This window comes from Emydura macquarii, unplaced genomic scaffold (genome assembly GCF_026122565.2).
Source record: "Emydura macquarii macquarii isolate MOO-44397 ecotype Brisbane River unplaced genomic scaffold, CSIRO-AGI_Emac_v2 contig_3348, whole genome shotgun sequence".
NCBI classification, from domain to species: domain Eukaryota; kingdom Metazoa; phylum Chordata; order Testudines; family Chelidae; genus Emydura; species Emydura macquarii.
Window position 1 is genome coordinate 1,880,841 of NW_027133485.1, and position 25,896 is coordinate 1,906,736.

Here is a 25,896-nt window from a genome sequence, read left to right on the forward strand (position 1 = left end):
AAGTTCTGGGTTAGTGCGATTTCTGTGTAGACAGAAGGGCGTTAGGGTTGAACTTGATTTCAAACCCTAAGCTTATGTTGCAGTGTCGATATACCGAATGTTACTAGCTCCAGCAAATCTGATGGTGGTGAATTATGGCCGTGATGATTTCGTATTCCTGACAGGCAGGGAGGGGCCGGGTTGTTTGTTTGGTTTAAAATTAGTGTTTAATTTAGGGGGTTTGTGGGACATCTCAGATTTGAAAAGATGATCTTGGCCCAAATAGACAGAACCAGTCTTAGGTCAAACGGCACCTGGATGAGCCAGAGTATGACACCAGCTATTGCTTCCTCACGCACTCACTGTTCTTCCGCACAACTGCATTGCCATTTTGCTCTACCAAAAAACCCTCCAACAAACAAAAAACTTACATTTTAAAAATTCTCCATGGATGGCGCTCTGATTTTCAGCAGCGACCCAGATTGCTTATCCCACAAGGCTGGTCCTGCAGATGAATTCAGTCTGAATTACCAAAGATTTGTCTGCTGATTTAGAAGTAACCTTTGAGTAGGTTTTTGTTTTTGTTTTTGCATTCTACCCCTTCAAAGCATCACACAACAGTGTTCAACATGACATTTCATTGGTGGATTTCCTACCTGGCTCTTCGCAAAGCCAGCAGTAGCTTGCAGCACGCACAGATACTTTTCTAAAACGTCATGGGCGATGTGTTGAAAAAAAAATAAGTTCAGGATTTGACGCTGTCCAATTATGGTGAATATTTAGTGTGGAGGAAAAGGATGTTCAGCTTCCTTATTAACATCGCTAGCAATCTGCCATAGGGACTCACTGCCAGAGGCATACCCAGGGGGAAGCGGGGGGGGCCCAGGCTCCCAGGCACTGGCCTGCAGGAGCGAGGAGGCACTGGGCTGGCCCTTCACAACAGGTGGGGGCACAGAAGGCTGCAGGCGGCTGCTCCCACGTTCCCTCCCCCACGCATCGTGAAAGGCTGGCCTGCCACCCCCCCCAGGCCGGGGAGTGAGGCCACCCCCGTCCGAGCCAGCGCTGGGCTGCAGGGCTGGAGTGGGAGAGGTGGGTGCTGTGCGACGGGTAAATGCGGGGAGGGTGGAGCAGCAAAGCCAAGCCTGCATTTGCACCCCACCCAGGTCTCATGCCCCCCCTACCCACAGGTACAAACCCGACCCCCGAGTGAGGCAGGGGGCTGCAAATGTAGGCTTCGTTCTCAGGCACCGGAGACTCATGGTATGCCACAGCTCACTGCCACTTGCACTTCCCATTCTCTTACATCAGAACAGAGGCTAATCCACAAGGCTGAAATTCCCTCCCACATACAGGGCCAACATGAAGCTTATACGCCACTTATGTCCTATTTTGAGGCCATGTGTTTGGTTTCTTGGGGGTAAGTTTCACCCTCCCTAGTGTGAATTTAGGAAGGTTTTATAGCTACAGCAGGCGTCAGCTGCTAAACTAATCCAATTTGCCATGTTCTTATTTAGAGACATTTTTAGAGACTTTGCCTTACCCCAAAGGAACAAATCTGTTTGCAGTTGCAGTCTAAGACACACTCTAATTTTCACCCCTCCTCTTTCTTTTCTGTTTCAGTTTTAGTTTTTAGGGTGGTACATGGAGCTTGATCTGAATTAACACATTTGCTCCAGGGAGATCATTTGCTACTTTTCACTGCAGAACATACTTTGGTTTGCTTTGTTCACACAATGAAAAAAAGACAATGTTTTGTCTTCAACTAAAATTGTAGATTTTCTTGCATACGACGCTGATAAAATTAACCATTGGCAGAGAATCTCCCCTCTTCTCACCTTGTCTTTTCCTAGAATCCATGAAAAGTTAGAGGGGAAACTGCCAGCTCATTGCATATGTCAGAGTTTGGGGACAAAGGATGAAATTCACCCCTGTGCAGTGGGCCACGCACCACTTAAATCCCACTTTGGCCCTCAAACCGGGCTGAACGGGATTGAAGTGGGACATTAGTGGGGTGTAAGCTTTGTGCCAGCCTCCTTCCGAGAGGGCAACGCCATCTGGAAAGCAATATGCACCACACTGATTGCTGACTCGCAGAAAGCAACTCCCTTTAGTTGTGACAAAGTAAGATGAGGTAGCCATTTTTTCCCTGCCACCTGAGACCCAAAAACTGTCTCCTGGCATCACTCAAGCTGAATTTAGATCTCCGTTGTTTGACTTCCAAAAAACTGGCTGACATCAAATTCCCAACAACATCCCCTCTGTTACTAAAACAACCATAAATGAAGAAATGTACCAAGAGCAGAAGGTGGGGTGGAAAAAATACCTCCCTTTCCCAAAAATAATTATTTTCCTTCTTCATCTCTTTACATATTTCATTGCGGCATTTCAAGGAATGAATTACATTGAGGCATTTCAGGCAGGCAGCTTTTACATTTTCTTTTGGGCTTTCCAAGCTCTTAGAAATAGGTTTCACAATCAAGGAGAAGTTAAAAGCAAAGCTAAAGCCCTGCTCTGACAGGGAGCTGAGTAACGAGAAACTGTACAAAATAGCTTCCAATTCACTCCTTAGAATTTTTTTTTTTTTAATAAAAATGAACCCACACTATTTACTTATCACAAACATTGTGATGAGTGAGTTTCGGTCCCCACTGTCCCAAATTTACAAGAGACCATTGGGAATTACCACTGCTTGCTACCAGCAAGAAAAATTCCTGCAGATTAACCTTTTCTCTTCTATCTTCACGATTATAGTAAATTGGCCATGAACTAGCAGCCCAGTTCATGCTTCTAAACATTTACAATTCTGATTATTAAAACTTTCTACATACTCAGCCACAAGCAAATGTTCTGTAGGGCTGAAAGTACTGTTGGAATGTAGAGGAAATATCCATTAGCCAGACACACGCGGGTGTACAGATTAGCAACAGAATCACCAGCAGCACCACAAGGAACCCGAGAGGTGCTGGTGTGTGTATAAAGCAAGAGGCAGGGAGGTGTATGGACTCAGCAGTGTAAATAGCAAAGGGGTGGTGTGCAAGGCACAGAGGGTGCTGTGGGTGGCTGAAACCTGGGGGGGGGGGTGAAGGACACTCATGACAAAGTGAATGAATCTGTAACTGTTGAAAGGTGTCAGATGAAGGCGACACCTCTCATGTAATCCACAGCACGAGAAGCAGCAGTTCAGACCTCACCACCTCAGGGGCTGTTCCCCACCTCTAAAGCAGATTCTCCTTGGTGGCAAGTAGGTTTCCTCATGGTTTCATACCTACCCACATGTGTGTGATCAGCTTCTCACGGCAGCTACCATCCCATAAGGTCTGCTCTCATTCATATATATAACAAGAGACAGACATGCGCACATGCATAAAAGTATATATTGTTAAAAGTATATGATACTCATACAAAGGGGTTTAAATACTATATGTATATATTAGCAGAATGCCCATCCTATTTTTCTAATGCCATCCGGAAATGATCTACAAAACCACAGTAAGAGTGGCCAGGTCAGAAGTCTGCTTCTCTCCTGCTATTCCGCCCTCCACTCTCCACCCCAACCTAATGGGTGGGGCTGGAGTTGGCTCCTGGAGCCTGCAGGGTGACCTCTCGTCCCAGGTGGCCGTACAAACCCCTCCTCTGCTCATTGGGTTTAGCCGCTCGCAATTTCAGGCTCCTCTGAATGTCCTGGCTGTACCACATTGTGACCGATTCATCCATTCCCTTCTTTGAGCTACGTATAATGGTCCAGATTCCCAGCCAATGTAAACCAACTTCACTTCATTGACTTCAAGGAACAGCACCAATTTACACCAGAGGAGGATCTGGCCCATTACCTTTATTTTAAGGATTTCCCCCTCCCCACCCCAGTTAGATCAGTTCATTTCAACCAAAATTTAGGGATAGCGCAGTACAATTTCTGATCTCAGTTGTGCTGGTGTAAATCTGGCTAAAGCTTCTTTTGAACAATGCTGCCTTTGCATTGGTGTAACTGAGCTCAGAATCCATCCCCTGGCCTCCATCAACCCTTGCAGTGCAGCATACCTTCGGACAGGCTAACCAAGGTCACTGGTGCACGAGGAAGGCTCTGATTGTAGAGAAGCGCTGACCTAGCAGCTACGCAGACATTTGAAAGGAAACTTTGGGATGGGTCAAAATTGAATGCCAGCTAAATCTACTTTGCAAACCGCTTCATTGCGCGCGCACACACACCTTTCTTAAATACACGTTAGAAAGTAATTACCTTCGACCGCATTTGAATCAATCACACACACTTGGGGGGTATGTGTGAAAAAAACAGTTGACAGAAAATGCTGCTGTTCGGTTCACTGTCGCTCTTACAGTCCTCGACTTCTCCTGCTTAGGTGCTTGTCAGTCCAGTGAAGTAACACAAGAATGGGTTGGTTTTGACTTTTTCCATGGTTAAAATCTTCCAAACTCTCAGTATGGTAAAAGTTAAGTTCATTTTTTTTTGGCTAATTTCTAGTATAAATTCCCAGCACCTAACACTCAGCCGACATAACCACAAACAAACTGAATATGCAAAGGGGGATGGGGAGCGGGAATATGTTTCAAGATCGCTATTATTCTCTCAGAAGTGCGGGGATTGGATCAGAAATGCTATAGTCTGTTTCCATGGTGGAGGTTTCTGCCAGGTTTGAGCCCCAGTATTTCTCCCTGTGGCAGACATCAGTATGGACATAGCCCTTTGTCCTGTAAGTTCTGGCAGCTGGAAGTCATTATGCAGCATTCGTGATCTCACAAAGTTGAGCCATGTGCTGTGTGCCAACCTGCCGTGAGAGCCCAGGTCGAAACTCAGTCGTTTGGTTTGACCACAGATCGCTTGCTCTGGAAAGTTCGGACTGGGCCTTGTGAGTTCAAGCAGGTCTGCCTGGATGATGTGAACTTCTGAGCATTGTTGTAGAATGCCTTCGCTGTCTATAATTTCCTTTGACATGTTTCTCAAAACAACTGGTCTCCGTGACATTCAGGGGATTTTCCTTTGTGGACATGCAGAATTTCTATGAATATAGTTTTTTGTAAGCATTTTGTAACAATTTTGGTTTCATAGTAACTGTGTTACTTGCTGATCATTCGAGGCTGATGTAAATAAAATTTCCAGAAAAAAAGAAAAAAATTCTGATTATTTTCCTTTTTAAGACACTGTGATATATCAAAGTGCACAGTTTGCTGTATGAGGTAATATGGTTTTAAATTTTAAATAAAAAATAATTTCTAGGAAAAAAAGTTTGTGCCTGTTTGTATTAAAGGTGTCTCTTTATCCTTGCTGGAATCTGATTTTTAAAAGGAACTGAGTTTAATGTCTTCCCTATAGTTCTCCCCTCATTCCCCCGCCCCCTACCCCGCCTCCGAGTAAAATCACTGTAACTAACAAACAAAGAAATCACACAACAAAACCAAAACCACCCCAATAAGAATTCCCCCCACCCCCCAAGGGAGAAGAGACAGACACTCCATGCAATCCAATTAGTGACTTTGCTATTGCTATTGATTTATGCGGCTAGCACTCAGAGACTACAGTGATAGGCAGTGGTACGAAAGCGTAAAATAGACAGATGTGTATTGTGAAGGGCTTGATTCTCAGTTACTCAGTCCAGCCTTTGGATAAGGATGGTGCTGAGGGGAGATGCCAGCTTTCCTTGTGTTATGGGGCTGGGCAGGGGTCCACCAGTCACTGGAGCCTGTTTAGAGCAGCCTCAGGGCTGTTCTACCTTATGCTCCCATGGCCTCCAGGATGCAGGAAACAGTCATGGTGCCAGGCACTCCAGGCAGTGCTTAATTTGTAATGAGAGGGGTGCTTGGGCTCAAAGAATGTTTTTGCTTTCATAACTGACGCAGCAGGGCCCAGAGGCTCTGAACTGCCAGGCCCAGAGGTGCTGGGGCTCGGTAAGCACTGACTCCAGCCACACTTCCTGAGCAGGGCCAGGGCAGCCCCTTTACACAAGCCAGCGAGGCTCCCTGCAGAGGGGGTGTTCTCAGGGGCCATTTCAGCCGACTTTAAGACCCCTTCACGCTCTCAGAGCATTGCTACCCTTGTGAGAGCAATCACATGCCTTCCGCCTGCCACTCCAAGCCAAGGCGGAGGCTCAGACTAGCTGTTGGAAAAGAAGTCACCTTTCAGCTTGAGGGACCCCCCTTCCCACCCGATTAGAAGCCATTCCAGAGTGGAAGTTCAGCCACTAAGAGCTGTTTGTATTTAGGCAGCTTGGTTTTCCTTAGGCTAAGCTTTGGACGAAGAGAAATGTTTTGACTAATAAATGGTGCTAACATGACACCGCAGATTCCAGGGAGCGCATGCAATTGCCTCGAGGCACTGAAGCCCACACAATATCAGCACAGAGCTGTTCTGACCAGAGCAGAGTATCAGAGATTCCTGTGCTCTGGGGACCTGCTTCCTTCAGTTACTCTGGCTCTGTCTACACTGATGGCGGCAAATTCGCCACCGTCAGATCGACTTATGTGGATGGACTGAGCAGTCAGTGAAGACCCGCTCAGTCGATCCAGAAATCGATGTATTAAGACCACCTCCTCAAGCGGCGTAGCGCAGCATCGACGGGAATGCAGTTCCTGTCGGCGCAGTGCAGTGAAGACAGAGCGCAGAACAGAAGCTCAGAAGTCGACGGGAGTTACACACGTTTTTTTGTGTAGCTTGCGTAACTCCGGTCGACTGCTGCCGAATCTCCGAGGTAAGTGTAGACGAGCCCTCTGATTTGAGGAATGTAGCACAGTGGCTGTGTTCTTTCCAGCATGGGTGTATTAGCCCCATCACAGACCAAGTGATGCTCAAGGGAGACATTTGGCGCAGGGAGCTGATGCAGGGCAGAATGCAGGTTTGTCACGAGCACTTGTTGAAGTGCAGCCTTCGCATTTGGATTCCATTATACACACACCTGACGGGCCATCTCCAATGGGAAGAAAGAACCTCGCGCCCAAGGAGTGTTGACAGCTAAAAATGTATTTGAAACGGCTTTCATCCCCACTACCATGCTCCTCCTAGGTTAGTCCCCACTCCGAGCGATTCCTGCTGTGCTTTTACTAATCCCTGATTTTACAACATCTGTATTGCCTTCACTCAGGCCATGTCTGACAGCCTGTTGTTGGACAAACTGCACCTGGCAGGGTTAGCCTGGCAACTTCTGCAGATCACTGTCCCCCTAGATAAGGAGAGCTATCATTTAGTGCCTGTCTGGAAGCCATCCGGGCCTTCTCCCCAGATGCACAGGCCACATGTGGGCAGCTGGAGGATGCACCACTGAGCTGATCAAAATATTTTTCTCAAAAAAAATTATTTTGACAAAAAATGGCTTTTTTTCCTGAAATGAAAATGTCAGTGGCACATTTTCATTTCAGACGTATTTTTCTGATTTTTCTTTTAATGAAAAACCAAAACTCAAAACTTTTTCTCCTTTCCCCCCCCCCCCTTTCTCCTCCCCCTCCCCAACCTTTTCCAATAAGGAAAAGAATGAGTTTGGGACAGGGGCAATTATTAATGAAACAAAAACTGCAAAATAAAAATCTATTTTCAGTTTCCCCCCTCCCAAACTTATTCTTTTCCTTAATGAAAATGGGGAGAAAAAGGAGAGAAAAGTTTTGGTTCTCCATTGAAAAAAAAAATCAGCAAAAAATTTCCTCAAAAGAGGAAAATTTTGAATTGCTTTGGAAATTTTTCATAGCAAATATTTACAATTTCCAACCGGCTCTTCTGTGCTGCACTGTTATCTCAGTATTTGTTAAGCATGGCTCACTGTGCTTTGAACGCCAGAAGAAGCCATGGGTCTGCACTAAAAAGCTTGAATTCAGCCCCTGAATGTTCATTATGATTCTTCTACAAGCTATCAAAGGGGTTTGTGCTCTGATGAAAAACCTTGAGAACTGGGGGTCTGGGCCTGATTTCAAAGCCCACTGAAGTCAGTGGAAAGACTCCCACATTTGCCCTGTGTTTGATGAGAGATATGAGCTGGTGATGGAACTTGCAGGGTCTAGCCACCCTTCATTAGAGAAAGTTCTATGCAGGGTAGGTAATAAAGGCCTGATTCTTCACAAGGAACTGCCTGCAAACATAACACTCAGGCTGAAGCTGTGCTTTTCATTGTGAAAGGGGGCTAGAGTCATCGAGTCTGGGGGAGGCTCAGGGATTCCTCATGGGCTCCAAGTCTAAGAAAGCCTTTGCTTGTATCTTCCCCTCTTTGATGTGATTCTAATGGCAATTAAGAATCTTATTACCTTGATAGAAGTTTAAAGGACTCAAAAGGCCAATGTTTATTAGTGTGAAGCTTTTACAGTTCTGCTTGTTGTATTAAGCCAGGGAGCTTAGATTTCTGCGTTTAAGGGGAGAAAATTCTACTCTCATATCTGTACATTGCATCTAAGTTCTGACATTTTGAGTGGAATATGCCACACAAACCCTGCACATGTGGGCAAGATTATCATCACTCTTTGTGTTCCATTAACCTTTAGCGGCCCTAACTGAGATCTGAGCCACGTTGTGCTAGTCACTTCACAAACACATAGTGAGAGAGAATCGCTGCCTCAAGGAGCCTACCATCCAAATAGAAAAGAGTGTGCAAAAAAAATTACCCCCAATTTACAGGTGGGTCAGCTGAGGCACAGAGAGAGTCAATTATCTATGCAAAGTTACTTGGAGGAGTTTGCGGCAAAGTCAGCAAAGGAATCCAGACCTCCTGAAGGCCAGTCCAGTGCTTTACATGCAAGGCCATTCTTCTCGCCTATGAAAATCAGGCCCCAAGGATCTCAAGTTGCTCACATAAAATGAATGGTCCCATCACATTACTGAGCTATGTTCTGTGGAGACATTTCTCGGAGGAAGACTCCACTCTGTAATGAGCAGAGTCCTGACAGTAGGCACAGGTTCACATTTTCCAAAGTATGTAAGTGACTTAGGAGCCTAGGCTCCATTTTCAGATGTTACTTTGCTTCTCAGGGGCCCGAGTATCATTGAAAGACACGGGTCTTAGTTGCCCAAGTGCATCCTAGGTCACCACTGAAATTGGGATTTAGGCTAAATCGCTTACACACATTTAAAAATTTTACCCACGGTGCTTTTCTTTGGGGCATAAATTCAGCAATTTACACACACGGGTTTTTTTTCGATGTATATGCGTAAAAATAACCACAAAGCCTTCACTTACCGTACACTGAGAATGCAAAAACAATTCCTTTCCATATTAATTATTTTTTAAGGGTCACCCTCATAAATCTCTCTCATTTCTATTCTCTACGACCACCTGGAAAACAGCAGCCTTGAAATCTGTGCCCAGAAGAGCGTTTCAGAGGTTGGCAGAGATTCACTTTTATGTGCTGAACTCTGATCAATATGCAGAGAATGTCAAAAAAGGGAGAAAGCAACTGATGTTTTTGCAAGGCTCCTGTTTCATAACCTAGCATGTGAGTGGCGTGTACAATAACTAAATCCACTCGTACATGGTGTAGGTTTCAGGGAAGAGGCTGTTTTCCCCTTACTAGAAAAGCACAGGTCAGGCTAGGCCAGGCAGACCTTGTCTGAGCGAGCACCGCAGACTTATGTCTGCATTAATAATATGAAAAATTGTCAACATAAATCGTTAGTGGGATCTGGCCAGTAACGAGGGAGAGCAAATTAACCTTATTGTTCAGTGAATCATTTTTCACTGACCATGAACCCACCACCTCAAAACTGCCAGGCATGAATAATTAACCGAACAATAGATTTCACTCACAAAAAGGGAAGATTCATGACCTTTCAGTGTCAATTAGCCCCGCAGAGTGAGAGGGACGAACAACAAGGGAGGGAGGAAAAGCCGCCCATCTATCTTCCCACCTCCCTATTTTCAAGCAGGAAGCTATGGAAATTCCTTCAGATGATCAGGGAAACCAATTGCTTTTAATGTCTATTTATTTATTTATTTATTTAAACAAAGTCTCATTTTCAAATTAGCATCTCGACGTTGGTCTGTAGGTGTGGATGGTCCTCGTGCTGTGATATTACACCTGTGCAGGACAAAAGGCCAGGGGACTTTCAGTCATTCCCTGCTGTCACATTATTACGCTTTACCCTGTTCTTTCTCTCTTTTAAGCCCTCTTCAGTCATGAAGGATTTGACCAAGTTCTGACCTACCCAGCAGAATGTGCCTGATTTTCTGGAAGACAATCAATACTCAGCCAGAGGGCCAAAAATATAGCGAGGTTAGTTCATTTAAGAAGAGCATGTGGGAAGCATTGCAGCAAGAGATGGTTCATTACCTTTAAATACAAATAGAAATAGTCAGATTTCATAGGCAGGATAAAGGATAACAAAAGAGTAAGAGTTGATTATTTTTCTCACATTAAAAGGGATATATCATTAGCAGAGGTTTAATAAGGTAAATAATACAGTCCAAATATCTGCAAATATGTATAATAGTTAAAGTATTTTTATACTTGTATAGTTCCTTGAATTTGAGAACCTCCAAGGTGGTTTAATATTTTTGGGCTAAATTCATCCCTATTGTGAATTCACTGACTTATCAATATTACACCAGGAATTATTTTGGCCCATGGAGCCTCTAACACCAATTTTAAAGATGAGGAAATTCAAGCTAAGTGACTTGACCAGGCCACATGGTAGGTCAGTGGCAGAACTACAGGCCCCTGGGTCTTTGCTTTAAGCACTAAATAGCCTCCCTCCCTGTCACATTATCTGGAAGGTCTTCAGGTCAAAACTGACCAAGACCTGACTCGTCTGAAAGGGGATGATAAATGAAAAGGGGAGGAACAGTCAATGGAAAAGGAGAAAAAAAGGGACAAACTGGCTGAATTCTCCCTTTTTGTCAGCTCTGCGTCCCCAATTAACTTCAGTGGAGTTGCGCATGTGAGGATAGACTTGGGCCCAAAATGTCCAATGATTCAAAATTATTAAGACCTAAACTCCAAGGAGCAGAATTTTGTTGGCCTGGACAAACCAGTTTGAATTAAATTAGAACAGAGATGAACCTTTGCTAGACACTCAACCTGACTCCAAATCTGCTTGTGACATTTGGGAAAGTTTGGTGACATTTCCTTTGAACAAATTCCCCAGGAGCCTTTGGCATTTGATATTTTCAGCCAGAAACTGAAATATCAGACTGCTCAGGAGGCTAAAAGTACATATTAAACACCTGTTTGTAACCAGAAAATACTGGGAGTCCAGCCAGAAAACCTGTTCTAGGTAGATTTCTAGAACAAAGCAGTTCAGGCAGATGGCAAAACCCCAACACTTTTGGATTCTTCCCAGTGCAGAAAGTATCTGAAACAGCTAAGACATAAACTTCTGGAAATTGCTCCCTGGATCCCTCCTGCAGTTCAGCAGGATAAAGTATTTCTCTAGCTCTGCAGTTAACTTCCCATTAACTCCTTTGCCAACCTGAATGCCTGTCACTAGTCTAACTCCCTCTCTCAGTTCGACATTCCTTCCTTGGATCCCACAAGGCCTGGTCTAGTCATGCAAGCTGCTTTGCAATGATTTTCCTTACATTGGTTGCCACTGCCATGTGCCCACACCCACATTTTCTCCCTGAACTCCCACTGATAGAGGGGATGTTTGGACTCTGTGGGTGGAGTGGGCAGTCCAGGAACACTGCTGCCAGCCTGGTTTTACTTATTCATTTATTCCTAAATGTCAAACTTTTCTTTCACCCCTGACAAGAACTCTGGGAAGTCTGGGCCTGCTTTTCACAGCCCAGCGAGAGCCTCTGTGCAGTCTGCACAGCCTGTCCTGCATGCAGCAACCTGTGAAATCTGGGCTTCTCCTGCCAGCGTGATATGCATTCTGTGCTGGGTCAGATTTGACCCTTTTCACTTCTGGGAGAAAGCCAGTCAGCAACCTGGAGGCCAGACAAGGCCCGTCATTCAATACCAAGCTGACATCCAGCGCTCCACAAGGTAAGACCAGCATCTTCATTTAATAATAATTGACTGTTGAATGTTTCCCCCCTTCTCAGATCTCTTCCCAGCTCAGTACGTGTTGCACACAAATAGGCTTTTTCAGGACCCAAGATTCAATAAAAACAGGAATGTCTCACGATGAAGCCGTGTCTGGATGGAAGATGGAACCACAGGCCAACAGCTGGGGCACAGCAGAGCAGAACACCTACGTCCAGAGGGATCTCCATTGAGCTCTGCGTACCACGACAGAACCACAGAGTGACAAAATGTCTTACTGGACATGGGGCCAGGCTGCTTTTCTGGCTGCTCGCCATGAAAATGACCCTCTGCGGATACACAATCATGGTGGCTGAAATTGTCTCCTATGCAGAGCACTAGCACAAGGCCACTGTGGCAGTGAGTCCTCAGGGCTTGTGTCGTGTTTACATGGCGCATTGCCCTTCTTCTGGCTCTCTGCCCAGGAGGGAATATCATCCTTTCAGTATATACCCAGGGAGCCTCCAACCATTTGAAAGCTCAATGTTTAGACAGGGAGGACAGAAGCTCAGTTATTAACTTCTCCTCTGGAAGCTTCTCCACCATCAGCTTCCTGGAGCACATATGGACAAAGAGCCAAAATCAGCCTGCTGGCGATGGCATGTGTGTTTCCAGAGACTCCAGGTGCTCCAGAGCGGGGGCACAGGCTCACACACCACCCTCTCTCTCTGCAGATCATCTCCTAGCTTGTATTACATTTTCTGACCCGAGTGGGGACTGGGAATGCAAAAGGGACACACGCATGCACACACACAGAGGTCCTCCCCCCAAACGCATGCCGTGCTGTTCAACGGCAAAGAGACTGAAAGCCAGTTTTGAGGAATAGGCTGGGGAGGCAGTGGGACTGCATTCCCCATTCGCGAGAGGGGAGATTTATGGGGTATGAAGGCTGATTTGAATTTCACATCCGCCCCAGGATTGCAGCACTATTGCTGGCATCAGCGCACATCACGCTGCACCGGGGAAGCAATCTCGCTAATAACACATGCACAGAAGAAAATGGCTCCGTCCCCACTATTCAGGGCCCCAGGAGGATCCATTCTTGCACCAGCTGTTTACAGCATGAATCATTCATTAATATTACATCAGCAGGAAGCTGTGGGTGGGATCTGACACCAGTATCATCAAGGGGAGGAGACAGAAAAGGGGCATTGGTGGGGTGGGGGGACGGGGGGTCTATGAAGATATGCTTAACGCTATGATTCGCCAGTGACGCCAGCGGCCACCTGGGTGTTGGCTCTCCTTGCTTCCAGCCCCTGGATAGCATCAAGAGAAGCTAACAGCACATTACATGTATTCTTAATGTTACCCTGGGCCATCTGAACAAAGCTGTGGCCACCACATGGATGTTATGTGCTCATTAATGGTGGGGGGAGGTGGCCCGTAAGACACCAGTGGGAGAGGATGTGGGTCCACGAGATAAGATTGGTCCAGACTTGAGAAAGTTTGAGCCTGAGTCATCTGAGGTGCTGAGCACCCCTAGCTCCCACTGGAGGCATTAACGTTCAGGCGCTCTGAAAACCAGGCCCTTAAATGCTTAGCTGTCTGCAGGGGAGTTTATATACAGCAGCCAATGCTTTAATTCACTTAGGATAAAAGGTGTCAGTGGGGCCATTTAGCATTCGCTGAAAATAAGGTGAAGCAAGATGTTAGTAAACAAGAATTCCTTTGGCAGTACTTGAGTAACATATGGGCTCCGTGCATAATGCGCCTTGAAATAGCTTTTGTTGGTTAGCAAAGTGACTTTGGGATACAGCTCACATTTCACAGCCGCCAGGAAGTCCTGTGCTGGAAGAAAAGCAATGCAAGATTTGTGCTGAATTTTCTGTGTGGGGAATGAGGTTGGACTGCACTGTCCAGTGGGCATGAAGAGAGAGAGACGCGGATCCTTACCGAAGGAAGAGGTTTCTGTTTTCACTCTGAGACAAACAGCTAAAATGGGCTAGTTCACATCAACGTTTAAGAATAAATAGTAATAATGAACAACAATAAAAATAATAGTTTGTATCTATACAATGTCTTTTGCCCCAGGTTTCTAGGTGCTTAGCAAATATGAATTAGTATTCAGTCTAGCCTTGTGAGGCAGACAAATATTCTTACCCTAATTTTACACATGAGGACATTGAGGTACTAAGAGGGCAAGTAACTTGCTGAAGGTGAAATAGAAAATCAGTGGCAGAGGCAGGTGCAGTCCTGACTAGTTGTCCCTTTGCTCTGGTCACTGAACTACACTGACTTCATCTCTCTCAGAGAGCACAGAAACGTTGTCTTTGAGTCTATTTGGAGCCAAACACCTTTCCAATCTTTGGAATGTATGGGACTTTGCCAGGACAATAATTCTCTTGGGCTTTGTCTACCCTGGGGATTTGCCCTGAGACAGGGCAAAGAAAGAAAGCTGTGCTAAAAGCAGCCTTCTGCCCGAAGCACAGTATCAAAATGGGAACTAGCCGTAATGGGGATCAGGCCTGGGATCTCGCTCGTAGCTCAGTGAGCCTAGGTGTGGCTTGGTGCAGATCCACAAAATACCCCCTTGTGATAAATGATGCTCAATAAGGCCCTGCTTATTACAGGCTCTATCCCAGTATTAAGTATCAAAGAATCATCTTTGAATTGGCACCACAAGACTTGCCCATTTCCCACGTGGAGAACTCTGTAGCTTTGCTTTAGTGTGACCACATTGGCACTATTTATAATTACTTATGGCCTGATTCTACCTTATTTGTCACCATTGGACAGTTCTGCTGACATCAGCAGGACTCTTTGCTCTGTAATGTACAACTCACCATGACTAACAGGACCAGAAACCATCCCAGGTTGAGTGTGGAAAAATAGGATCTGCAAGAAATATATGCCTCTTACATCTCTTCGAATCTCCCTTGCACTCTTAACTGCACCTCACCTAGCATTGAGGATCTTCTGCATCCTTGGAATGAAAGGAAGGTATTAGGTGACTCTACATTCAGTCACATCAGGATAGCTCTGAGCTGTTGCCATTTGAAACTCAAATGTATTTCTCTCACCAGACATGGCTTTTCTTCACTGGTTATTACTGTAAATTACTGACATCAGGAAAGTGGAACTAATGCAGATGATCTACTGGACAACTGCATTCATGCTAAGAGTTATTACTATCATTGGAACTTATGCAGCATCCATCTAGAATTTGGTCTGCGTCATAATATGATCTAGGCCAGCCATACCTGGTGGCAGGGAATGGGTGAATGTCTATAAAGCAAACTCACAGGCATTCTCCCTTCTAAAATCCGCTGTGATCTTGCTGAATTTAAGCTGCCCTGTACCACTTTAATGCAAGCTCCCAGCACTTACTCAGCAGCTCAGTGGAGGTCATGGTGATCGGGGCAGTTAGAGGGGTCAGATAAACCATTTCACAACATTTGCTGCACTAAATTCCAAGCATAAACTGTCTTTTTCTTTGACCTCAAGCTCCAATTGTCGTGATGTTCTTCTTTCCCATCCTTCTGCAGATCTGAAGATCTTTACCTCATTTGCAGAGCTGCATGCTGCCAAGTGCCAGCTATCCTAATACACTGTTTATTGCTCAGGGAGGTGTAGGCTCTTCCCTGTTATTCATGATTTTATTTACTGTTTGTATCACAGTAGCACCCAAGATCAGGACTCCTCTGTGCCAGGCGCTGTACAGCCATATGGTAAGAGACAGCCCCCATCCCAAAAATCTAAACAAATCAGACAGACAAAGGCTGGGAAGGAAACAGAGGTAAGTTACTTGTCAAGCTCTGACAACGCGTCAGTGGCAGAGATCAACTCCCAGCCCAGTGCCGTCTGCACTAGACCAGGCTGCCTTTCCTTATATGAAACAGACAGTGATAATCCATCACTGCCCAGATCTTGCTCAGAGTAACACAGAATGTTTTGGGAGCAAATGATGATGCGTCCAATACAGAAACACTGCCATAGGCAACACAGTGGTGCAGGGGGATTTTTATTTTCATTTTTCAAGTGATTTGTCTTATCGCTGGTGCCATTTTCACCATCCCAGCGATTGGAGGCATTTTCACCCTCCACATAGACAGAGCATGAGCAGCAGCTGTGCAAATTTCCCCCATCACCTGGCGATGAAGTGATCCCCTCTAAGGATGACGGAGGCGCTCAATCTCCGTGATCCAATCTTTTACTTCTCTGCAGCGGCTGCCCACAGGAAATGGGGAAATTAATACCCCACCCCGTCTTAATGAATGTGTCACTTGCTCACCAGGAACCAGACAAAGAAATGATGTCCCATGAACAGCTGCCAGATGCTGACAACTTAGATACTCTCACAGCACTGTCCTGAACTGACCAGCCAAAGGCTTCTGTGTCCCACTTCCTACCATCCAACCCAGCCCGCCCCGAGTCAGGACTGGAGCCAGACAATGAGTTAGAAGTGAGGGACACTCTCGTCTCTTTAACCATCCCCTACACTGCATGCTCACAGCCATAAAAATGCTTGAGTTAGGGAACTATAGAAACTGTCATATGGGGAGAATTTAATGTTGTTGGAGGAAAGTTCTTTTTATGGTGAATATTTCAGCCATGTTGCTATCCCTTTCTCTGGCCTATAACACTCTGAGACGTCATTAAAGTGTTTTAAAAGCATCTGTCATTATTAAAACAAAGTTGCTTTGCGATGTTTATTATTTTGCTGCAGTTTCTATTATCTTATGTAAATGAGCCATGTATTTTCTTCTGCAGCATGGGGTAATCAGGGATGCAATCCCCAGCTAGGACATTTATTGCCAGCCTCTCGCTCTGGAGATTATCAGCTGCAAATGAATGACTGTAAATATATCTTCTTTAGCTGCTCATGCCACATAATTATACACTTCTGGTTAATGGCTCACCCACTGAGAGTGTCAGGGTGGGCTGGACGAACAGATCCCCAAAGCGCTGGCTCCCACCCAGCGCCCGAAAGCGTTAGACAGTCTGTGGCCTGATGGCTTTATGCTAAGAGATGCATTGCTATAAAAACACTAATCCCGATGCATCCTTTGGGGGATCATGCAGCTGCAGCAGATAATTCAATCAGAATTTCTTTGTACTTTAGCTTGAATTACTCTCCTCTCTCTGTACTGTAAAATATCACAGCTTTTCTGCTGGGATCTAGGATGTGGCTAACCCTAGATACTGCAGAATTACTGGTGGGACAGGTGAGGAATCCCACCAGTTGGGAGAACTGGAGTAGCAGGAAGGAGAGAAACTTCACAGCAAGCCCAGGAGCAAGAGTTCAGGTTTATTTTAGAGGGCCCTTGTGCAATGAAAAGAACAAAAACTAAGTCCCCACACTCATCCCCATCTCGGCCACTTCCCCCCTTCATGCTGCTTACGTTTGTAAATACCCAAACCCCCCTCACACACACAGAGCTGGGCAAGGGATTCACTGATACCAACACCTCCTTCCCCCCATCTTCCAGACGCCGCAGATGCTGTTTCAGGAGCTGAGTCTAAGTAGGCTCAGCTGCTCCTGATTTGGTCCCAGCTGGGAAGCCTCCCCCTGAGCAGACTGAGAACTCCTGCTAGGATTGCCCCCCAAGCATCACATACTGTTACTGAGCCAGGCTGGCTGTTGCTGGGAGGAGGGCGGTGGGGGGCATTGAAGGATGTGTGTGTGCTGTGAGACAGCCTAGCACTAGCGTTCCAAAGGACACACGACTCCACCCTGGTCGGTATTTTATTTTGTGCCCTTCCCTGCTTTGTACAGCCTGGAATCCCCACCCCCGGAGCAGCTGCTGATTTTTCCACATGAACAAAGCCTTGCTGCCATGTCAGCAAGGTCCAGAGCCCTCCTGCCTCTGAAGCTCCACCTCTGGCTAATGCATATTCATGGTATTGCTGCTTGTGCTGCTGCTCCTCACGTCACCAGCACAGAGACAGCAAAGGTCTGCGGGGCCCAGTGACGTGCGCAGACCAGGATGCCCCTAGGAGATGGTGTCTGACCGAGGGGCAAGGGTCTCTGCATTGTCTGAGGGATGCTGCTGGAATGAAGAATCTCGGGGAGGCTGGCAGATTCTCGGGGTATATCTACACGGCAATAAAACACTTGCAGCTGGCCCAGGTCAGCTGACTTGGGCTCGCGGGGCTACGGACCGGCAGTGTAGACGTTCAGATCCAGGCTGCAGCCTGGAGCCCCGTGTGGAGAGAGGGTCCCAGCGCCGCACCCAAATGTCTATACTGCATTGCAGCCCCACGGCCTGAGCTCCATGACCTAGGCCAGCCATGGCTGTTTTATTGCCAGGTAGATGTAGCCGGTATCACAAATGCAGCACAGCAGTGACACAAACAAACAGTGCCGGGGCTAACCTGCCAGCAGCACTCTGGGCTGTTCTCTCCTGCTGCCACGCGCAGCTTGTCTCTCGATCCCTTCCGCTATTGCACGGGCAGTCGCAGACCCACTGCACGTGGCTGCTAATCCACTGCACAATCCACTGTGGCAACAACACACTGCTGAGACCTTTGTCTTGTCACCGCCCGACAGCGACTGAACCAACAGGGCCTGCCTCTCTCTGCTCACACAAAACAGACTGTGTGAGAGAAACAGGCTGTGGAAAGTAAATATTCAGACGGGGCAACTGCCTCCGAGATTTGCCGAGTTTAAGGCCGGAAGGGACCGAGAGATCATCTAGTCTGATCCCCTGTGAATCACAGGCCATTCGGTTTCACAGATACCCTTGTATTGAACCCGAGAGCTTGTAAATTGTCACCGGCCCTTAAAATTAGCTTAGCCTCAGCAGCGTTTTATGAAGGAGAGTTTCTATCTTTATGGCCTGAATAAACCCTGCAGTAGTTTGAAAAGCCTCTTGGAGAAGCCGTGTTCTTGCACTCTCTCTCTCTCTCACACACCTGCGCACATTAGGGTGACCATATAGCAAGTGTGAAAAATCGGGACGAGGATGGGGGTTAATAGGCCCCTATGTAAGACAAAGCCCCAAATAATGGGATGGACTGTCCCTATAAAATTAGGACATCTGCTCACACACAAGCATATATATAAAGGAAAATACTAAAGCAGAAGGGGGAACTGAATCACTCCGATCAAGTGACTTACCTAACAAGTCACTGGTAGAGCTGAGGATGGACCCTAAGACCAGTGCCTTAACTGCAGGACTAGCCTTCTTCCCTGCCAAAGCAGAATGGCTATGATGTGGCCCCTGTAAAGCAACTATGGCACTCGCCTTTCTATTGCCCCCCCTGTTTATGAGGAACAGCAGAAGAGAAAGGCATGAATGAGTGGGTGGAACACAGGCCTGGGTACCTGGAGTGGCTGATTTGTAATCCTGCTTCACTGCCTCCTGCTGTTGTCTTGGGCAAATTACTTAAGCCTGCTACCATTTCTCCACAATGACTTACCCCTCTGACAATGCTTGTTTTAATAATAATCTCATAAAAATCCTCTCTCCCGTCTACTCCAGTGATCTTGGGGTGCTCTTCTTCATATTCCAGACACGCAAACGAACTCTATCTACGTTAAAACCGTTGGAGCACTAGAAACACATAGAAATGGCGGCTAACGCTGTGCAATCTAAACCTGGCAGCCAGCAAGGAAACATCCATCAGAAGTGGGTAATTGACGCTATCTGGGGCCAGCTTATTCCAATCAATATAGCGCTCTCTTTATATCGACGTCTTCCACCGCTCGTGTGTGTTCTAGAGGTTTAGAAAATGTTATTATCCAGACCCTAATTCCAACAAATTTGATTATCCAGGCAAATGAAAATAACACCAACAAAAATGACTGAAATTCTGATGACTGAATTGCCTGTTGGGGGTTTTATTTCTTTATTTCTAACAGGATTTACAGTGCACACTATAGGCTCCATGGGCTTAAAAGCAGTTTGGAACAGGGGCCCTCTGGCATCAACTTATGCAAACACAAAACAGTGATTATCTTAAACAGTGTACAGCAAATGGCTTCTTGGAGGGCCAGGGCTCTTCTACGCTAATTGAATGAAGCTCTCACTTCCTCTCAGCTAGTTTAGCCTCACCTGCAAAATTGCAGGCATGTTCTATAAGCTTTCAGCATTGCCACTTGGAGCTAGCTATTTTAATGGCCATGGATTTTAAATATGAGATTTGGAAACCTTTGGAATTTGTTCTTTAATCTTTTATTAAACAAACAAACAAACAAAAAAACAGGCTTTTTTCCAGTGTATTCTGCTAGTTAGAAGAGTCCATCAAACAAGTTTACTAGCAGCAATGTTTGCTGTACCAGCATTATTTCAGTGAATGCTGCAGAATAGCTCTGGGTAGCAAATTTAGAAATTGTATGCACACCAGAATCAACAGTCTAAGAGCTACACTCCTCGAATCAGGGAAATGAAATATGTCATGTGACTTCTGTGTTCAAGAAAAATAGCTCAAAATTTCAATTTTTATACCAAAACAACTCTCGGTGAACGGTTTTGAAACACACAATGAAGCAAGATTGATTTCATGAAGCTGGTTCAGATAATGCTGGCTGAAACTGGTCTGTTATTTTTCATTAAAAAATCATTTTCATCCAATTTTTTTTCAATTAAAAATTTAAAAATTAAAAACTTTTCTTTCATTTTTAAAAAAAACTTTGTTTTGTTCTGGTGAGAAAAATCCCACCCTCACAGACTTTTAAAATCTTCCCTCTTATTTCCACTGGATAAGAGGATGAGCAGAATGGGATTGAGACAAAGTGAGAAAAAAAACCTATTTTAGCTCCCTTTTTAATTTTTTTCCCCACTGGAAAAGTGAAAGTGTTATTCTGCGTTACTTTCCATCAATTAACAAGAGAAAGTTAAAAAGCGAGAGAAGTTACTTTACTGATTCAATATTCAGAGTGCTTCTCTTGAGTCAGTTATGATTTAAGATCCCAAAACAGGAAAATACTTTTTAATTTTAAGGACATGCTTAAGTCCAATTTACTTCAATGGGACTTCTTAAGGATAGGCTTACACGTTATCCGTGAATAAGGATGCATTCCTGAATCGAGGATCTAATCTCTCAGCATCATGTTAAACACAAGCGTCTTTCCTATGAGATATAAAATCAAGACCCTAATTACATCTAGGCATTAAATATCCCAAAACACTTCTTCCTTCTCTTTCAGATTGAGGGAGATAGCCCTAAGGTCCTGGCTACATGGCATTTTCTTTAAATTCATTCTATCTTGGCAATTTCCACTGGATAAGATATTCTTCACTACCTAATTAAAATGTTACTTAGTCTTGGTATTTGCTGTTGAACAGCTGCCATGTTCCATTTCAGAGGTGGCTGTATTTCATTGGTAGGTGAAGGATTTGCTGTAGACATAGTTTTAGTATGAGAGCTGTTGGAAGGTGTTATATAAATGTAAGATAGTATTGTTTAAACTCCGAAGAAACTGTGTGTGAATCTTCAAATAAGGATTATCTCCTACCTTTCTACAGCTTTATGGAATTTAGCTCACTACTCTCACTGATTTAATGGCCCTGTTAATTTTAATGGACCAGCTGCCTTCCCACTAACTTTAATGTGAGTTGGGTGGCTAATAAAACCTGTGCAACTCTTTGAAAAGTTAGGATTAAACATTTAGTTGAGTTCATATTTCACGTATTATGGTATTGACCTGTTTGTATCCACATTATGGAACCACAAATTCCGCTCCATGAATTCATTGCACAGTAAAATCCCCAAAGGCTAAACATAAAATGAACATTGTACTTTATTTCTTCTACGGTTCATGAGCATGAGGTTTACTGGAGCCCCCTGCCTTAGCAAAATTCCCTTGGACTAGCCCATCTTGGGATAGAAAGCCCAATGCCCAACGCGCACTGAGAGAGAGCTCCCGATGGTCTGAACAATTGCCCTTGTAAGTCTCCTCTCTCCGTCTGCAAAATAAGCTGTGAGCTGAATGCATGCCAGTAAAGGAGCCAAGCATGTCCCAGAAAACCTGCCAGCTCCAAGGTATGGTACTGTTCCACCTTGTCTCAAGGTGCCCACCTGCTAACCCAAACTGCAATACCCAGCAAGTGTGCCAGCCCCCCTGCCTGCCTGAGAGACTGGAGGGAACCTAGACTCTCTTTCTTCCTCCACCTTTGCAAAGGGAACCAAAGGGCGTCCACGGGCATTTCAGAAAACGCAGCAAGAGTTGGCTGTGAGCCTGGTCTCTCCCTTCTGAGCTGAGATTGCCTCAGAGAACGTATCCAGCCAGGCAGAGGAATGCCATGCATTCCAGGGCAGTGACACAGAGCCTGACCACGGGTTGGGAGGGCAAAGAACGGCACGCACCCAATGGGCGTGAAGGGAGACGGAGGTGACTGGCTAGAAGGCTAATTAATCTGGCCACAGCTGCTGATGCCTAGCTGTGCCACTCAAGCGTCTGTAAACAGGTGACCCCAGGGAAAGAGACTTCTGTGGTATGTAGTCCAGTCCCCCACCGGGGGAGGACAGAGGAGAACATCCTCCTACATCATTAGATGGCACGGTCTGTCAGCATGCATACAGGCATGGGCAGACTGAGTCCACAAGTGTGTTAACCTGCCACGTCTCCTAAGAGCCTGAGCCAGAGCCCTCTGAAATCACAGAAAGATTCTTGTTGAGTTCGCTGGGCTTTGGCTTCGGTCCTGGCATCTCTTCACAGCTGTCTTCACAAGCCACCTCTGCAAGCCTGACCCGCTAGGACTCAGAGGGCCTGACTTATGCCACCTTAACTGACTCTTCCTGATTTACACCAGGGCGAATGAAAGGAGAATCTATCCCTTCTTCTCTTACACCTCCAGGGACGCCATATGAGCTCAGTTAGTTCTAGTTATTCCTCCCTCCAATTCATTGATTTGGATGGGGTTTTGGAGTCTATCACTGGCCCCACTTTGGGGAATCCTGCAGCTAAAATCCCTCCAGCACATGTCGAGAGTGCATTTTAAACGAAACAAAAATCCCATTTCAGACTTACTTCCCGTGAATATCCCCTTGTTTTGCTGAGGGGAAAAACATGGGGAAAGCCCTATGCATATTGCAAAAATCCTTCAGCTCAGTTCTGGAATCAAATAGTGGCTGGTCTCCATCTTTAGTAGTCACCACACATGGGCTCACTGACACTTCTCTCTTCACAAGGGGAATTACAACCTCTAAGACATAGTCCAATAAAAACAGACACATAACAGTAACAGTGTGTGTGGACAGAAACAGAGCAAACCCTGGCATGTGCATTCGCAATGGAAGTAAATGCTTTCAGAGAGGAGGTGAACCATACAGCAGGTCCTGTCTAGATCTAGATGACCAAGAACTGTATGATATTGTCTCCATAAATTTCACTTTGAATCCACAGTGCTTCACCCGCTTACACCACAGCCGCATCTGGCCGAGCATCTCTAGAGAGCAAAATGCATTTAATGAGCTTATGAGTAAATGACTTGCAAGAACAATTGGCTGGAAGATGGTGATTATTGTCTGTGAAAAAAAATCCTGAAAAAATCCTGAAATGTTTTCATTTGGTTTGAATTTTTTGGAAATTTTGGGGATTTTCAACAAACCAATCCGAAAGCAAAATGTTTGGTTTTCAGTTTTTTAATCCCGCCCTGCCCCGCTCCTTCTCTTTCCTTTTCCCTTTTTTACCACTAGGAGAAGGGGGGGGGGAGGGGAAGGGACAAAACCAAAGTCAGAAATGAATGTTTTCTGTTAAAATTTTCAGTTTGTGCAAAAATTCATTTTTCATTAGAAAAAAGGTTTAAGGAAAAAAATCAACAGGGTTTTATTGTTAGTGAGAATCTGGTTTGTCACATTTTCAAATTCTGCTGCTTGCATGCACGTCCCCCTTGCCTTCCAGGGTCAGGGGTGGCGAAACCAAAACATTAGGAGCTACAGTCCTGGAAGCAGGAACATTTAGAAACACTTTTCTTCTGGTGTAAACTGGAATATGTAAAAATGTCTTTCATAGTCTAGTGGCATGCCTAAGGCAGCATCCTAATTAGTTCATCAATAACCCAGAGCAGCTGCTCAGAAAGAATTCAGCTGTTCAAAGATGGAAAAGTCCATTAACTTTATTGCATGAAATGTTGGACATGGTTTAGACAGAGGATCACTGCCAAATTATATAAACTACCAAATTCTGCCAAATGAAAAGAGTGCAGACAGGACACGACATTTTTAAAACTGTCATCACCCCTAAAGAGAAAGGAGGAGCCCTTTGTCTCCATTAATTTTGCTACTGAAGAGTGATATGTCTGATGGCTGCTGCAGAGTCCACATCACTCCGCTGTACAAAGAGACGTTTGGGGGGTTCTTTAAAGCCATTTTTAAAAGTGATGTTTCTTTCATGCAGGCAGCACGATTAAGATCGTAAAATACTAAATGAAAATAATTTATGTACCATACATGTATTAGTGATGAGAAAACCGTAGAGCTTGGCTTTGTTTCAGATGGCATCCAGAAGCCTAGATGCACCGTTGATCCTTGCAGACCTGTGGGGGATCTCTCGTGAGCAGCCTTTTTTCTCATGAGATTCCCAGCCCTTCTAGTTCTGCTCCCAGCCAGAATCCAGATGTACAACCACATGCACCAAAAAAGCAGTTTGGTTTGGTTTTAAAAATGACTCATACCTTTCAGCACCTCAAAACAGATTCGAAATTCGCTGTAAAGATTAGGGGAGGCATCTGAAGGCATTTTACAAAAGATCTACAATTAAAGTAATAAATAATACAGTCTGCAACTGCTGGCTCATGTGATCTGACTCAACTCCGCAAGGGAGCTTCATGTTGTGATTCAAATGGCGACAGAACAGCAGCGCCATCTGTAAGATCCCCAGGCAGCAAGATCAAAACAGCCCCCTGTGGCGGCACAGAGAGGTACCAATGAGATGAACAGGCCAGCCGGCATGACTGCATCTGGGGCTTTGTGGGAACGAGGGCAAAGAAGTGATAAGACTCCGTGGGTCTGATTCCCACGGCCTCCACTCCTGTGCTTGCAGCCGGGATCAATGCACCAGGTTGCCAGCTCTTGTGATTTTATCACGAGCCTCATAGTATTTGGGGGTGTTTGTTAAAGCCCTAGTGACTGGAATCACAATATTACACAGGAATCACATCTTCCATTAAAGAGACATTTCTAGCCCTCATGTCTGCAGAGAAATGCTCGAAAACATGACTTCTGAAAACTCAAAAGCCAAAATAATCCTTTTTGAAAATCATTTTTGGAAACATCTTATGATTTTTAAGCCCACCACATGACTTTGGGGACCTGATGCGTGAATGTTTGAACACCTGGGATTGCCATTACTGTGTAACCTTGCAGAGCCTGGGCTGGTGTGATCTAGGCCAGCCCCAGGAGCCCCTGTGGGCTTAGATAAACTGAGAATAGCCTCAGTGCAGTGCAGTGTGTCCCTGATTTCCACATCCACTTCTACGCTGGCTAGGGAGGCCTCCTACACAAAGAAACGTCCCCCAGAGCTGTTTCTGCCCAGTGCAAGGTGGTTTTGCAGTGCCTGGCAGCATGTGTGTGAAAAGAATGAGAATGCTCGGCCCAGGATTCCCAATTTGCTTTAACAAGCATCTGAAAAAAAGACTCTTGAATGGAAAATGGAACTAATTTACCATATGGAAATAAGACATGAAAATACACAGGGGGGACAAAAGCCTACAAAACCCCATACACTTGTAATCAAATATAATGAGCAAATTATTAAGTTTTTCTCTAATTGTACGGTTTGAAAATATGCAGCAATATAATAAGCAACACAAAAGGCTTAATAGCTCTCAAGTTGGTGAGGAGGGGAAGAAAGTCATTTTTTATCTGCCCATAAAAGTGATAAACAATACCCAGTAATAATTAGCAATAATTAGCTGGTATAGTGATTATCTCTGCTAATGACCTAGAAAATGAACCCATATATCTAAGGGACCCCAGAACACAATCTATAATGGGCGCTTGTGTTAGGACGACACATTTAAGTGGGCTGGCTGCAGGTGCTTTGGGTCAGAGTCCCAGGAATAGCCTTATCTTTTGCTTCAT